Genomic DNA, 17,273 nt, shown 5'->3' on the forward strand with positions numbered 1-17,273 from the left:
AAGGGATTTCTCCGTGCCTCTATGATAAGTGGGAACAGTGATGGTCGAGTTTGTACCCAAGAAGCAGTACAATTGAACCACTCGCAGTTCCTCTGCCCAACGTAGTTTTTTTAAGTCCGTGGTAAGACATCCCAACTTCCAAGCATTGATGTAATAGATCCCTCCTTCATTGCTCCAGTCGAGCTCCTAGCGTTTATCTATCCGAGTCGAATGAGGAGTGTAAGCCTTCATTAGCAGCTCCATCACGCTCTGACGAAAAAGATAGTTCGGAGAACGACAGGCACTCTCATAAATAAGCTTGAAGACTTGGAATTTGCGATATTCAACCACAGGATCTTCCTGAAATATCAATGAGTAAGACTTGGATTAGCTATCCAATTTTTCTTGTTTTTAAAATTTTCACACAGTACGAATTTTTCCAAACTAACCTAGGCTCTGAACCCTAAGGTCTGATACCAGCTGTGAGGTCCCCTCCCCGTCTCACCGTGACGGAAGTGGAGGACACTTGATGGTTTCTAGATCCTACACGGAAGCAAACAAAAATTGGCTAAGAAGAAAACAGTAGATGGTCTCTCATCACTTAGTGAGTTGAGTCCAAGCCACCAGTGAAAGTAATCTAGCTCCGCCCCACAGGGGAAGCATGGCTTCGTACTATCGGTCCTAATCTCATCTTCCAGGAGGAGAAGAAATGACAATGCCTTTTTCTTCGTAGCTTTCAAAGACACGTACAACGAGTTCCTGCCACTCTAGTGTAATAAGATAACTAATATCGTACTCTATCACACAGGGCACAGAGCTCCCGACTAATCGGGACCACCCGTCTCGTAGGCTTTGGCAACCTAAGCCAAGCCCCCATTTTCCACCCCGCACTCACACAGAGTCTTTGTGTGGCCTTATTACTAACAGATTGTTGTTCAACACTTAAGGTTCCTTCTTTATATTTCCTCGACACAAGTTCCTTAAGACAATTCCCTTCAATCAAGAAAAATTGGCACCAAAACATATCTTTCTTAGGAAAAAGTACTCAACAAACAATACTTCATTAAAAATTCGAATGTCCTGGAGTCGTGAGGACCTCCAACGAGTGTTAACTCCACCCGTTGTCAACTGGCCGCCCATACAACCAGTCCATGATCCACGCAATTCTTGGAGTAACTCTCCGGGTAAAATCATGTATCCACCGTATCAAAAGCAAGCCATAAACATATCCACTGTATAAAAAGCAAGTCGTGGATTTATCTCCTGCCGATAATGTTGCGAGCTACCACCCTGTGATCAATAGGGGGTTCAGACTAAGTAGACATTGGAATAATGAATGAAATCTGTTTAAGATAGTTTTTCCAAACAACCATTCTTTCCTACCTCAAAATAGTCTTTCTATAAAGCATTTCTTTCCTATTTAATTCAAACTTAAATTTAAATAAAACCTTTAAAGTACTAATGCCGTTGTCTTAGTTGGATTTCCAACGTATTTCGGGGAGTTTAGACATTCCTAATGTTATCGTAATGCAATATTTATGTAAGATAAAAAAATAAAATCATCCTATACCTCATGAATTTTCTCCATGTCGCTTCCTGAGATAGCCGGATTTCCCTCTCTCATTGGCGCCTTTTTGCTGGTTACCATGTTGCTAGTTCCCGCCTCGCGGTCATTAGCACCACCAAACCGAGTTCTTTTGGGAGCCATTTCTCACTACTAGGATTAGTTCTTTCGGAAAAACGAAGAGACTAAGTGCAGTATAAAAATTCCCACAACAACCAATGAGAAAACTTAACAAGGATAACCTTAATCTTATACTTAATACTAGACTAATTTACAAGCTTTCACAACTATAAGTTTGCAAGCTAACTCAAGAATACAGAGAGATGATTACGCCCTAATTACTCATAAACTCACACTAAGATTATCATAACCAAGACTTCTCCCATATGTAATATGAGATCAAGAATGCTTAATGCTGTAGCCAGGTAGCATAATTAGGCTCAACATAGGAATCCTCTAGAGAAAAGAGGCTATGAAGCAATAGGATTAGCATAAATGTGGGACGCATGTCTAACGTCACCATCCTATCTTATTGCAGTATCAGCGAGAACCACGATTAATTTTTGAAACCATGGGACGAAGCTGACTCGACTAGTGCATAGAGGCTACAAGAGGTTGTCAATCTCTCGGAAAACAACTAACAACTCGCATCTAACTCAAGCTACACTCAAGTGACTGAAATCACCAAAAGCCAATCGCTCATCGGCAAGCAAATCACATCCGTTACAGCATCAAATGACATCCAAACGTAGCGAAACTTCTAGGACAAGTTTATAAGACCTAAGCACACATGCCTATGGCCTCAAATCCCACTTTCGGTCAAGTTCCCAAATCGCGATTATTAACAGCAGTGGATTTTTGACCTAGTCGTTTTTGACCCAGAATGCATCTAAATGCTTAGCAATGATGCCCCAATACCCCACCTATGCTTAGTTTTCATTTTAAAAGTGTAAATTCCTAGTTATAATGAAATTATGCCGCGGGTTGGCGACGCCAAAAGCTACGAAATACGGTGAATGGCTTACGTCAATGCGTAGAGCTCTTACCTGTGGTTGCAATGCAACAAACACATTTGCAATGTGACAACCGGGGAGGGAGTAGGAAGCGCAAGAAGGAGAGGGGTGAGCGCTGTTAGCTCACGCTGTGTATTTCTTATCCAAAAACTTATAAAAAACTTACAAAAATTGGCTTTTATACCTTAGCCAAGGTTTTTGGGTGGTCAAAAGTAATAATCTGGAGTTCTACCAAAGCTGAGAATTGAATGGCCGATACAATCTGAAAGCTTGTAGCCCCGCCTCATTAATTACAAGGTTTATCAAGAAAACAGGAGTTACAATATTCCTGATTTATCAAAATAATAATTGTTTTTACAAGGAGAACTCCGAAAAATGGTGTCCACATTAGCTTGCTGCTAACATTCCCCCCCTCCTCACCTGTGTCGTCCCTTGACACAGCTTTATGGGCGGAAGTAATCTTCGGGTTGACGGCGAGCGAGGCGGTCCTTCAATGCTTCCAGTGCTTTTTCATATCTAATTTTGCGTTCTTTGTCTGGCACTTGCAAAAACTGGATGAGTTCTACTGCCGAGTAGCCTACAAATCTGGCTGTGAGGTTGCTTATCACAGGTGCAAATATCTTTGTTCTCCATGTGAAAAAGCCCGTGTAGAAGGCCTCCTCAAAAGCTAGCATATTGTGCGAGGACAGAAACATGCATCGGACGTAAAATCCATAAAGAAATTCCTTTGAGGGCTGCCCACTTAGATCATAGCAGAGGCCTTTGTTTCCTTCCAAAAATGAGAGGCATGGGGCTTCTGTCTGCTCAGGATCATTAAGACTTGTATGCAAGTAAGTAGCATCCTGCAGATTTTGTAAACCATTGCGCAGGAGAGATCTGGCAGACATTTGAAGAATGTCATGGTGCCCGTTAGGGTTTTCACCATGTACTCTTCTGTTGCTTGACCTCTCTCGGGAGCTTGCAGCCTGGGAAAGTTTAGCCATGTTGGCCTCTTCTTCTGCAGTGCTTCGTGTGCTTGCCATGTCCTTACTCGAGGTACATGACAAAATGTTGGATCTTTCTATATGGTCGCAGGTGCTCTCGTGAACAGAATCAAGTATCTTGGATTCTTGTTCAACCAGCTTAGCCGCCACTTCGGGTGGTCTTGATCTGCGCCATCTTCTTGCATATCTCGGTATAATCTTTCCTTTACCTGTAAGAGTTTAACCGTGATGAGAGGGTATGGCAGGGATTGTTGGTGCCATTGAGCATTGATTTGAATGGGAGTGAGCTATGTGACGTTGACAGAGTGTAAAACTCTCAACTCCCAATCCATAGCTGCCTTCCACTTCTCATCTACCTCCAAGGCAATCTTCTCCTTTAGTGCATCTTCCTCAGCCTTTGACAGTTGGACCATCGGCATTGTGTCTTCCTCTATAATTTGGATTTGAAAATCTTATTCCCCACTCGACTCTGCTGTAGACTGCGTCTCAAAGTCAACAAATGAGACTGAGGGGATTTCCACTTGGGGAGGCTCTGAAGTGCTTGCCTCCTCGTGTATATCTTGCTTTCCATCTCTGAGGAGTTGGTTTACTCTTTTCAATCGTGTAATCTCTTTAAGGAGCTCCTCCTCTCTTTGGACCCGCATGAGCGCCAGGTCTCTGCATTGTGACTGCTCCAGCTTCAACTCCACCTCTGAATCTCTGTTTTTCTTTTTAAGTGCTTTATACACCTCATATGTTCCCTTGATCGAGGCCACGGTTGATTTTCTCTTAACTGCCGCAACAATGTGGCCTGATCATTAATCCTTTGTTCCAAATACTGTAGTGATGCATTTGCTACATCTAATTGTACTTGAATCTTTTGAGCGGACAGAGAGGTGGTGAGAAGTTTATTTGTCACTTCTGTCAACTGCTCATCTTTCACTTTGCAGGCATCAGATAGCTTAGTCAAGAGGTCACCCAACTCCTCCATTTCCTTCTGTTGGATGTCTCGTGCTATTTGATGTTGTTCTACTTCAGTCTTGAGCTCTTGTACTTGCCTTTGGAGATCTATAATAGTAGCCATTCTGTCATCGAGCTCGCCTTGAAGAGCATCGATGACCATTTCTAATTCTTTGGCTTTAGTACTGCGGTTAAATGCTGCTGAGTGGAGTTTCTCCATCATGATTTTCATCTGCCTTGCATATTCGTTCACTTGTAGAATGACTTCATCATTGGACTGCCACTCCTCTTGTCTTGCTAGTTCGGATGTGCCGGCAGCCTCTTGTGTTGCTTCTTGCTGTGTTGTTATTTGTTGGTGTTTCTATATAGGTGGTTGCTTCTCCTTTGTCATCCTGAGGTTTTGAAACCTCGGCAGTTTCTAGCTGAGTGGAAACAACTTGTGTGGTCTCAACCCTTTCTGTTTCCACGGTTGTAGGCCTTTCCACCTTCTCAGTTTTGGTTACTTCCTCATGTGTAGTGGTTTGCTCTTTTTCTGTATCTTGCTCTTGATCAGTTTCATCCGCCTCTTTGTGAGTGTCCTCGACTGTCTGTTCTGGTGTCAGTTCCAGCTTCCTTTTGGTGGGTAAACTCACTCTTTTTCCTTGTCAATCTCGGCCTCTTCAGTGGTCTCTTTGCCTGGCGGTGATGATGGTGGAGTGGGCATGGGCTGGTCCTGTTGTTCCGGCGGCGGTGAGGTGGGTCGGGGAGATGCCTGGCCTTGCTCTTAAGTTGCTGCTTCCTCAGCTTTCTTGGCCGCTTCTTCCATCTCTTTCAACTTCGAGGCCTCTGCCTCTTGGTACATTCTTTCTAAATGATCCTTGGGATCCTTGGCCTCTTTCCTTGGAATTGGAGCTGATCTCTTGAGACAGCTAATTCCACTATTGGAAGATTTCAGCTACTAGTGTGGGAAGATTTTAGACAGCAGACTGGACAAGAGTCAGAGACTAAACTGGAATGTGGATACTGAAATAAGAATCAGACTTATGTATTGGAAATAAGGTTCAGATTCAGATTAAGATTCAGAAGACTGAACGAGAAGTAAGTATAACTGAAATTTATGCCATGATTGGGATTACAGATCAAGATTACAGCGAATATGATTTACAAAGAGAAAGTACAGCCGCCAATACTGCCAATGATTCTCAAGTACAAGTATAGCCAAGGCGCTAACCCAAATGATAATAATTGCCAACCCGATTGTAATGGGCCCTATTTATACACTTCAGGTTTACTGTAGTAATTACCATAGTAATTACTAAGTAATCGCTGCCTATCTTCTAAGAAGATGTTCCCACATAGTGAACTATCCAGCCGTCTACATCCTTCCCTTCTTTCTTGAATTTTGGCAAGAGTCCAAAATTTTGGAAAAATTCCCTTGTCCGATTTTGATGTCAGACTGAAAAATCCATCATCTGGTTTTGATGTTGGGATTCCGGCTTGACCACTGATAGAATGGCCATACAAAGATTGCGAGTAGGCAGCTGAAAAGGCCAAGGATTGCGAGAGGCAACTGAAAAGGCCAAGGTGGAGCTCTCACCAGGCCAAGGTGGAGCTGTCATCAAGCCAAGGTAGAGCTGTCATCTCCACCTGCCTGCTGAGGAGAAAAGTCGCCCCCACTGAATTCTGAGACGGAACTACCCAGTATCCTTCCATTGGACCGTCTTCCGTTTGCCCTTTGACCTGGATGGCGCCTGAGAGGTCCCAGTACCAACATTCTCCTTTTGAATCAGTCGGTAAATGGCCTCCTGCTCAAGATGATCCCACCGATCGGTGGTCATCTCTACTTCATAAGGCGTGAGAGAATGATAGGTTTTGGTGTCAGGATCATAGAGTGTACGCCTGCCTTTGCTAAGTCTGGTTCTGGCCAGCTTATGACAATGTGAAGCAGTATGGATCCATCCTTCTAGAAGAGGCTGATTAGTTTTGACTCGAGCTTCGAAAAGAATCTCAGCCATCTCCCTGTACTGTGGTGCCAGACCTGGCTTTGCTGCAATATCTTTTTCAGGCAATTTGGAAGATTCGAACGTAAGTTGTAGTAACTGATTAGTAATCCTGGTCAGTCCTCTGACTTGAATCCTCCAATGGCCCATACACGGCTGAATCCTATGCATCTCCTCTTTCAGTGCCTGAATGTCATTGATTTGGAGAGCATCATTGAACAGCGTCTGCCAAGTCTTCCATTCCACAGTTGATCGCTCATACCAATCCTGAAGCTCATCAATGATTTTGACATATGTGAGACGATCAACTGGTTCTGGATGTTGAGGATACAACGCTGGAAAGAATCTTGGCAGCTCTGTTTCTCTTGTTGGAACAACATACAAGAGAACTGGAGAATCAGACACAAATTCTAAGAAATTGAGAACAGCTTGGTTCTCCTGCTGCATCATCTTTCTGGTGATTCTCACTAGCTGGAATAGTGTTCAGAGAGCAGCTACCTATGCTCTGACTGACATTCTCGTCTAAGGTCCTGTGCTAGTGGCTGTTTGGTCCTCAAGAATGGCTTTGACTTTCTGATCCAAAACACCTCTGGCAGTTTGCATTTGCACCAAAACTTCCTTGAGTTGTACCCTAACATCCTTCATACATCGGTAAGTTGGTTTGTTACCCAACAGATGTTCCAGTTCCAGGGCTAGGGAGCGACAATCTGCAGTAGACTGACTGCCTTTGCTAGTGCGGTTTGCCACTCTCTCATCAGCATTGAGTATCCATTCAGGAACTCGTTCCAGCAGCTGGACTGTACTGGGATGCGCAGGTAGTCGGCAAGCTTCTTTATCATGGAAAGCTGCTGATTTCCAATGTTCTACCATTTCCCTGGCTCCCACATATAGCCTTTGAAATCTTTCCAAGTCAGACAAGAGATCATCATCCTCCAGATACTGTCTGGTTATGGAGGTCTGTTGATGTCTCAATTGCCTATTCAGGGTAATGAGCTACAGTGAATGTTGATGATCAACAACTGGTCCCTCATCCTGCACTTTCATTTTCCCTTTAGCATCTCTGTTGAGATGGGACTGATCAGTTGGCTGATTCCTAGTGTGACTGGGTTGCTGCTCTTCAGTCTGTTGGTTACCCGACTGGTGCTCTTTGTCCTGTCCTCCCTGCTGGCCCTCATTCTGGCCTGGCTGGTCTGGTTGTGAACTGGCCTCCTTCATTTGGCCCTGTCCCACCAGTACTAGGTCCTGGAGGTGGATATGATGGTGGGGCATCATCATCATCCTTTGTATGCCCAGCTTCTTGATCATCCTCCTCCTGATCAGCTTTATCTTCCTCGTCTTCTTCTTCCTCATCCGGAGAAGACTGCTGCTCAATATAATCTAATATAGCTTGATTCATCAGAGCATTATTGTACTCACTCACCTTGTCGTGCAAATTGCTCTGCATAATTTCCATCAAGGACTTTAAATTCTCTAAATTGAAAACAACATTGCCTGATGGATTTAAAATTCGGACAAGCTATTATAGATGTATCTTTCAGTCAAAGAAGCCTTCAGAGCTATATGGCGCATCAACAGGTTTTTGAATTCTGTCCGCTTCATCCTGAGCATTATTTCAGCCCACTCTGCAGCTCTCAGTGCTTCATTCCGTTGATTCTTGATGATCATTATTTCAGATTCAGCCTTAGCTAACTTTTTGTTCAACAACTCATTAGTCCTTTCTAAATGAGCTTCCAGTACCCTGTGTTGTATGTTCTGCTCTTCCTGGGATTTCTGGAGCTTTTCAATCTACTCTTGTGCCTCTGTGAAGTCAGCTTTGAGCTTTTTGACTTCCTCTTCTGATCCAACAGCCTCCATCAGTTGTTCCATACAACTGACAATGGTATTCCAAGAAGACTGTATAAGGACTGAACATCTGTCTTTGACTGTGGTTGGATCAGAATCAGTAGGCTCATATATTGCCACTGGAGCTACGTAGGGTAGAGTTTCATAATCAGCTTTGTTGAGCAGAAGATGCCCTTTCAATTGCTTAGTCTGCATTTGCTGCAACTTGTCCTGTTTTACCAGTTGCAGAAGGTTTCCAGTATTTGGAGTAGAAACTCCACCAGCCAAAGTCAAGAACGCTGGTCCTTTCCCTTTTTCCAGTTGACTCTTGCTTTTGTCCCCTGACTAGTCTGCTATCTTCTTAAAAGTGGCTTGCTTGGCATGATCTTTCTCAGATCTAGTAGCAACTGTATTTTTTACGAATGACTGGTCAGGCACAGTCTTCTGAGCAGATTGCTGCTCAGTCTAGCTCACTACAGCTTTCTCAGGGTTTACTGTCTTGACCTGGCTTTCTATCTGCTTCAAAAACTCACTGCTTTTTGTCAGTGTAGTCTTTGGATTCTTTGAACTGCCAGTCTGTTTTGCAGTTGCTTTCCTTTTCAGGTCTATTGAAATGGTTTGATTGTCTGTTTCCTCGTCGTCTGAGGACAATTCAATGTTCTTTGGTTCAGAAATTGGCTTCTCACTCCAAGCCTTCTTTACATGCTCATTAACATCTACAGCAGTAGTGCAATACAGGAATTGCCAAACATACCAGGCCTTGAAAACATTTTGAGATTTTAGCTTGACAGTCTCCTGGAGTACATTATGCGAGAGAATTTGACAAAGGTTAATAGGAACCTGTGAATCCAATATCTTGGCCAACAGCATAGCAAACAATTTTTTGAATACATACGTTGGGTTGTTTTTAAGGCTTACTGCTTCGGCTACAAACCTGTAAGCATTGGAGGCTTCCAGTCCTGCTACTGGAACTCCTTGAGCACTTGCCTTGCGCTTTTGTGTAGCCGTTTCATCCTCCTTCAGAGCTATACTTATCTGCTGCGCAGTTGCCACAATAGGTTTGGGCTCATTGGGCATTCAAAATGCAAATGCTATGGCTTCTGGTGTCACTGACACCTTCCTACTATTTACCATGCCACTGCCATTTTCAGCGTCGAAGGAATCAAGAACTTGCTTGATGATATCTGCATCAAAATCAATTCTTGTAGCTTGCAACACAACTCGAAGATCCCAGAGTTGTAGCAGAGTCATCGCTTGATCAGTAAATACATAACGCTGGATTTTACTGTACGGGATAATGGGAAGGCTTGCCTTTGCCTCAGCAACTATGGCCTGGGTTTCCTCAAGGGACTCCTGCATCTTTTTTGAGCGTTTCCTTCTACCCATACACTGTGAGGTCGATGATGATGAAACAGACAATGACTTACTTGTCATGTCGAAGCGGTTTCCTGGTGTCGCTGGCAAGGCTAGTTGACAGTCAACTGTCTCGTCAGAGGTCGAAGTTTGCGGCTGCAGCGAAGAAACCTCGGAGCTTGGCGATGGCGAATGGTTAACAGGAGGGAAGCATCGCGCATGGGATTTGTGAGGAAAAATGCTAACTCTCCTGACTGTTATACGTGTTCGCGCCATAAAAGCTCCACCACTCGCCGCTCCTAGACTTTTGTGCGTCGTTGCTATCATGGCAGACATGCATTGGACAAGACTGCGACCCATTCTTGAAATAATTACCACTGGCGTGCCATTTGACCGTTGGGTGCTTAAAAATTGGAAAGTGTGTCCACACTGATACTGGACTGATTTCCAGTCTGGCTTGACCATACTGGTACTGATTCTAAGGTCAACCTGATTTGGTTCTTCTGGTACTAGTTCTGAAGTTGGAACTAGTTGCACATGAAAAAGTCCAAAAATGTCTGATTCCGGTATCTCTTGATCAACAACCTCCAGTTCCTTAGTACCTTGTTCTGGATCAGTTTCTCTGGTCTCTGAATAATAAAGCTTGATCTTTGCTCCATTATATACTCCTAGCAACATCAGTCTAGATAAATCTTTCAGTCTGACTGTGCCATTGGAGAAGACCCAATCTACCTCAAAAGGTCCTACCCAGGCAATTTTCAAGTTCGGCTTCTTTGGACCCAGTCTAGACTGATATAGAAGCACTAAGTCTCCTTTCTGGAATTCTCGAACTTTAATTCGGCGATCATGCCAGTGCTTCCTTCGTTGTTGAAAAATTTCTTGTTCCATCATAGCCCTTTGCCTGAGTTCATCTAATTGCATCAGTTCCTCTAGCCTTTTCTTAAGATTATGGTTGAAGTCCAATCCATACTTCACAACCATTCTCAGACTGGGGATCACAAATTCTATAGGAACCACAGCTTCAGTACCATACACCATTCTGAATGGTGTCATTCCAGTGGTTACCTTATAAGCTGTCCTATAAGCCCATAGAGCAGTCTGAAGTTTCAAATCCCACTAATCTGGTTTCTTTTGCACCACTTTTGTGAGAATAGTCTTTATCGTCTTGTTGCTACTTTCAGCCTATCCATTGCATTTGGGATAGTAAGGAGTAGATTTTCGATGCTTGACTGAAAGAATCTCCAATAGGATTTCCATAGTGTCATTGATAAAATGTGTTCCTTGATCGGTCACAATCTCTACTGGACATCCATATCGACAGACAGTATTCTCAAATAGAAACCTTGCAGTTGACTTGGCTGTGTTGTCAGGAAGAGCCTTAGCTTCAACCCACTTGGTAACATAACAAGTAGCCATTACTATGTACTTGTTCTTCCTGGAAGTCACCTTCTTAAAAGGTCCCATAAAATCCAGTCCCCATTTCATGAATACTCCTAGTGGTTGTATCGGCATCAAGGGAGTCATATCTGCAGCTGTTGGTCGACCCATTCTTTGGCATATGTCACAAGTTTTACAAAAAATTCTGACATCAGCAATCAGTGTTTGCCACCACAGACCAACTTGCAGAATCTTCTTGTAGGTTACTTCGTTGAAAAAGTGTTCACCAGACTCACCATTATGCGCTTCTGAAATCACTTGCATTCTTCCTTCCATCCTGAGCTGCTCGTCAATGGTCCCAACCTCTCTTGGCTTCACTCACCTGCTGGCTCGAGCCCACCTCGGCCTATCTACTGCCTTATGCAGCCCCCGCCACCTCCGGCCGCCTCATGCAACTACCGCGCGCTCATGTATTCAACTGGCCCTCCCACTATCCATATGGCGTCGCCATCCCATGCAGACCAGTAGTCGCCCTGCAGTCCACAACTCGTTTTTTTTCCTGTCATAAACTTTGAGTCGTACCCGCTTGCAATAGTCTCGGATGGACAAGATGCAACCTATTCGACTTCAAGCACATAAAAAACCTTGAACTCTCTGAGCTTGAGCAACCATTCTACACACACGACACCACCTGATGGAAAACCCACTGATCTTTAGAATCCGTAAGCACTTTGATCATTAAAGCTTCTGAACCATATTCGACATGTTAAATGACTAATTTGGCATACATATCCCAACGCTGCCTCATACCTCCTGCATCTAGGAGAGGCTCAAGCACACCGCCGTCAACTTGCTTAGTTCCATATACCTGCTTTTGGCTTCTCAATGGGTAGACAAGATTTGGCTGCACCACCATCATAATCATCCATAAGACAATGTGACATTATCTCCATTATGTATGCTATTGACTAAATAATACAACATACATCATCACCATGTCTACCACCAATAGTTGGAAGGTTTCTTACAATCAATCAAGCTTGTCTTTCAAAAAATGGCCAGCATTATCTAGAACAGGAACCATGAGCAAGCATGGTTTCTCACGAATTAGCATAATGGTCTACCAACAAATTTGTATTTGTAATGTTCAACAAGTCACCAAACTAGAGAAGGTACTTCATCTGGTTAGATCCAAAAGGAATCATGATGCCAAACAAGGAAGACGTTCCAAGGATTGGTCACATAAAGGTTGTCAATTTTTTTAGATGGCTAAACAAATCCAGCCTTTGAGATGGATGTAAATTGTGGGGGCGTCAAAATAGGTAGCTCTCAACTCACTCATCATTCATCCCTACTGGTTGCAATTTCCTCATCTATTGATGAATCATTGGTCAATCTTGCCACCCTTAGATGTCCACAAAGAAAGTCACAAATAAATGAACTTGCCAACTAAATAAATCTATGCTTTATAAGAACCCTCTAAGACTACCACCTTAAGTGGGACCTCAAAAATTAACCAAACATTCAAGTAAATTGCCCGCATGAAATATAAATCACATGAGAAAAATGTGTTCATTTCAATCATGCATAATCATATGTTATAAAACAAGACAAACACTAATCACACCAGTATGGCACCTACTTGTTGCGTTATATCCCAACATCAACATATGTATCCAAACTTGAAATTCAGTAATTGTCCCTTATTTGTCTTATCGAATCATACTATTCTTCCCCATTCATTTAAGACATGGATGACGGTTGAGCGAGGTAACTGCATAAGCGCACACAATTCAAACCCCGCACAAAATTCATCACCCACATGATAGCAATGTCTCACAGTCTAGACAAAAAAAGTGACATTCCTCACAATTGACTTGTGCTTGACCAAGGGGGCTTTCAAGAACAAAGATATTGCATGAAACTTTTTTCACTCCATCTGAATCAATTCTTTCATTATCATTGAAATACAAGAATTAGAGTTTGATAGTCTCATTAAGGGTGGACTGATAGCAGAACTCACTAGGACATAGTAATGAAACACTCACAAAAAGCTCCCTTCACAATCAAAGCCATCTCTTATCATTTTAATGGCCACAGTTCAAGTAACACTAAAATCCCGGTTCCATAGGTACAAAGTTTTTGGCCTAAAGGGACAGTGATCTCAATGACCAAATGTAGAGCTGGCAGTAAAAAGTAGGCTATGTGATTACCTCATAGCCAAACTAATCATCGAAATCCACTGTTTGCTACCGTTTGTTGCAGGTTGGCACTCCTTGGTATTTTGACCTGGTTGTTACATGTGATTAGCTCGTAGGAAAACTAATCATCATAATCCATCCTTGGAATTCATTGTTTGCTGCCATTTGTTGCAGGTTTGGCACTCCTTGATAGTTCGACTGCAATTTTGAACATAGCTTGTCATTCCCGTGCAGGCAGTGCATGGCTCCCTGGCCATTGCATGGCCCCTTCATGGGATAGGCCCCTTGGTTGCCCTTGGGCACCCAAAGTTGTCTTTTTTTTTTTTTATGTGAAAGTATGGTTATTGGCGAGCATTATAGAAGAAGAAACACACCACCGTCTATCGTGCTAAGCACGGTCTGCTCAAAGAATGTGATTCCCTTGCCTGGTTAGCGCGAGTACAATACCCACCTCCATGGATTTTTGTGCAGGTCGTCTTGCAATCGATCCCATAGAAGGGCACCGTCCCCCCCCCCCCCCCCCCCCCCCCCCCGCCGCCGACTACCTCTTGTACATGGGAGGCGTGGTTTCATGCTGGTGGGTGCTCGTCATAGGCTTTGACTAGTAGATGATCGAGAGAGGCCATGCCTCTTGGGGGGGGGGAGAGAGAGAGAGAGAGAGAGAGAGAGAGAGAGAGAGAGAGAGAGAGAGAGAGAGAGAGAGAGAGAGAGAGAGAGAGAGAGAGAGAGAGAGAGAGAGAGATCAACATAGCGACCAAGAAATGCACCACGCCCTTCCCCTCCTCCATGGTTGCCCTTCTCCCTTGAGCTTTGATACCAATCTAAGACCAAAGGGGACTGGACCATGGAGCTCTCCACCCAACCTCACTATATATAGACGCGTAGCCTACTAAAATATAGCACCCCTTGATCACATGTTCGTCTTGGCCCTTGGCTTGCCCAATCTTACCCTAGGCACGACAATAATGGGGGCTCGTTGGGAGACTTAATATCCTTCTCACAAGGCGCATTTTGACGGTTCATGCACACATGACTCCAGTATGGTTGAAAAAAACATCCCCCAATAAATCAACAACCATCGAAGATAGAGCATGTACATCCAGAACAGTGATTGAACACATGCCAACCATTTTGCACGCATTGGTTGATGGAATCACAAATCTAAATACATATAATGTAGTGTTAAATTTCACATGTGCAAATAAACCTTGTATTTGGATTATCTATTAGAATATGATGCTCAGAACTCCAGCAAAGTGGGTGTCAAATAATTATGTAGATAATGTAGTTGAAACTTTGACAATAGTTTTGAATGCAAAGAGTGTAGGAGAACATGAGTTGTCAAAGCGGCCATGGATTGCTCCAAAAATATAATGCCCACAATGTTATGATGTATACGCAAAGACCAATGATGTATATGCGATAGGTTTATGTACAAAATGTTAATAGACTTTTGAAATGTAACTAGAGGAGAGTATTCTTCAAAGATGAAGTGTTTTGTCACCCTTACATCGGATTTTTATCCAGCTGAAACACTTAAAATTACCGATGTTTGTTGTAAATTAATTTTCATCTGGGTTTTTCACTTGGATCGTCTATCTATAATCAATTCTCTTGACTACTCTACACATAAATGTTTTTTCATTTGGGCCAATTGTTTAAAATCAATTGTGTTGATTACTCTACACATGAATGGTTTTTCTTTCTAACCATCTATATTTTTGTTAAGTACTCTATTTTTAAAAGCTTTTTTGTTTGGGCCAAATGTCTATAATCATGTTGATTACTCTGTTCAAGTATTTTGATATTTGTGGTTTGATGTGGTATTGTCATGCTATAAACATTTTGAACTAAAGAGTAAAAGTGTAGATGTGCGAGAGAACAACGTCTGGCCAAGATGTTTAATGTCTTTTTATTTGTGAATTGAAATTTTGGGACACCATGGCTGAGTATGACCAAGCATGTGATGCAACTGCCCCAGCAGATCATCACCAACTAGTTGTTAATGCTTTTCAATGCATGAAGTCTCTGGCACATAGCATGTCAACACAAAAAATGACGGAGCACAGCTCATCATCTATCAAAATGGGAAAGCCTAAACCATGCACAATCGAAGGATATCAACAAAGAAGTGACCAAGGAAATGATCAAGACATTATGGCCATGTGAAGACGCAAAAATCAAGAAAGGTATATGGAAAGTATCGAAGTGTTAGCACCGAGAAATTACATAAAACATCGAGAAGATCTACTTGGAAGTTTTTTGACATTCATTGTACAACATAAATTGTGCTTTGTACTTTGCGAAGATGTTGTATGCACAATTTTTTCAGCAGTGTCTTTTCCTCAAAGGAGACAACCGTAGCCACACACAATATAAGAGAGAGTTGTGTGACATTCACACGAGAAGAGTTGGCACTAATAGTTGAAGGAACAAAGGTAAATTTGAAAAAGAAAAAGGACGTTTTGACAACATGATTGGCCGAGAAGGATGCAAAAATTGCACGGCTCCTTCAAGTTCCCAAATACCTCCAGCGTCACAAGCTAAAATAGGAAAAATTCTTGATCGTCTAAACCAAGATGTTCAAAACTTGACACAACAAGTGAATCCCCCGCCTCTCCAAGGGACACACATAAGTCACATGGTTGTATATCCAGAGTTAGTCACTGCATCACACTTAGATGTATCTTCATTCTCTCACTATCTAGTATGCTGCAAAACTTTTGATAGATGGAGTGAGTTCTACACATTGGCGTGTGATCCCTATTATTGTCTCATTTGTTTAATCCAAGTAATACAAAAGAATAGCCGATGTCGAATCTACCCTCAAGAAATTCCACAGCATGTGTATTACATGTTCAGATTTCCAATGAGTATAAATTCAAGCAAGCGTTACAAAGCACCCCTGTTGGGGTACGGTTTGTGCCTTGCCCGACCGCCCAGGCTATGGGTGCCCGCCCACTAACACCTTATTCTTGTGTACATATACAAAGAATAAGGGGCATCTCATAGTTGAGTCTTGCTCCACCCACACGGTGTACTCACCCTTCTCGCACGCACACCGCCTTGCGCACGCATGCATCCACACAAACACACTCTTCAATTGGTATAAGAGCTTTGGTGGCGGCGACGGCAATCGGCGCGCGCGATGGCTTTTCAACAAGACATGAAAGAACGGAGCTTGGCTATGACGGCTTGAGCTCTGTGATGATGGTAGATTTGGTGTGGATTGGAGCCCATCAGAGAGGCTCTCAGATTCTTGAGCGCGCGTAGCCCCCCTTTGGAGAGGGGGAATCTTTGAGGGAAGCTTGGCATTTCTGCAGAAACACGAAAGCGTAGGGAGCAAGGAATGGAGAAAAGATTTGTAGAGCTTGGTGCAATTGGGCACCGAGTAAGCTTGGAATCGGGAGCATCCAATTGTGGAATCTACAAGTGAATAAGCAGCAATCACAAAGGCAAATCTGTGGACAAGGCATTGCAACTCACAAGCAAGAGCATTGAGTGAATGCTAGTAAACAAGCCTTGGGTTGTGCAATAGACTCGGAGAGTTTTGGATCTCACAAGCTAGAAGGGAGATCTCTGATCGAGTACCCGTGCAGCAAAGGGGGAAAATTCGGCATCTTGGAAATTTGTGGAATTGGGGGAGAATGCAATAGCGTAGGCAAAGAGCACAATCAAGATAAAATTGGAGCTTTGTGAGCAGGACTCGGGGCAACCAGTACCGAGCAATTGGGAGCGCACTGCATAACTTGAAAATCGTGTGTGCAATCCAAGGAAGAGTAAGACAGAGCTTGGAAACAAAGCTTGGGTGTGTGGTGGTGCGCGCGCGCACACACACACACACACTCAAAGGGACTCTTGATAGAAAATCAACAGCTAGCATTGTATTCAAAAGGTGCATAACAAGCTTGCAGACAACACTGAGTGACTGGGGGAAATTGACTAGAAAGTCAAAGAGCCAAGCCAGTTAGTGATCGAGGAGAAAGTTGAAGAGTGATCGAGGAAGAAGCGCAGGGGCATTGATCTGCAACATTTTTTGGGCTTCTCCAATTTTGACAGAGAGC

Source organism: Adiantum capillus-veneris, chromosome 17, assembly GCF_014529385.1.
Source record: "Adiantum capillus-veneris isolate H3 chromosome 17, ASM1452938v2, whole genome shotgun sequence".
Lineage (NCBI taxonomy): Eukaryota > Viridiplantae > Streptophyta > Polypodiopsida > Polypodiales > Pteridaceae > Adiantum > Adiantum capillus-veneris.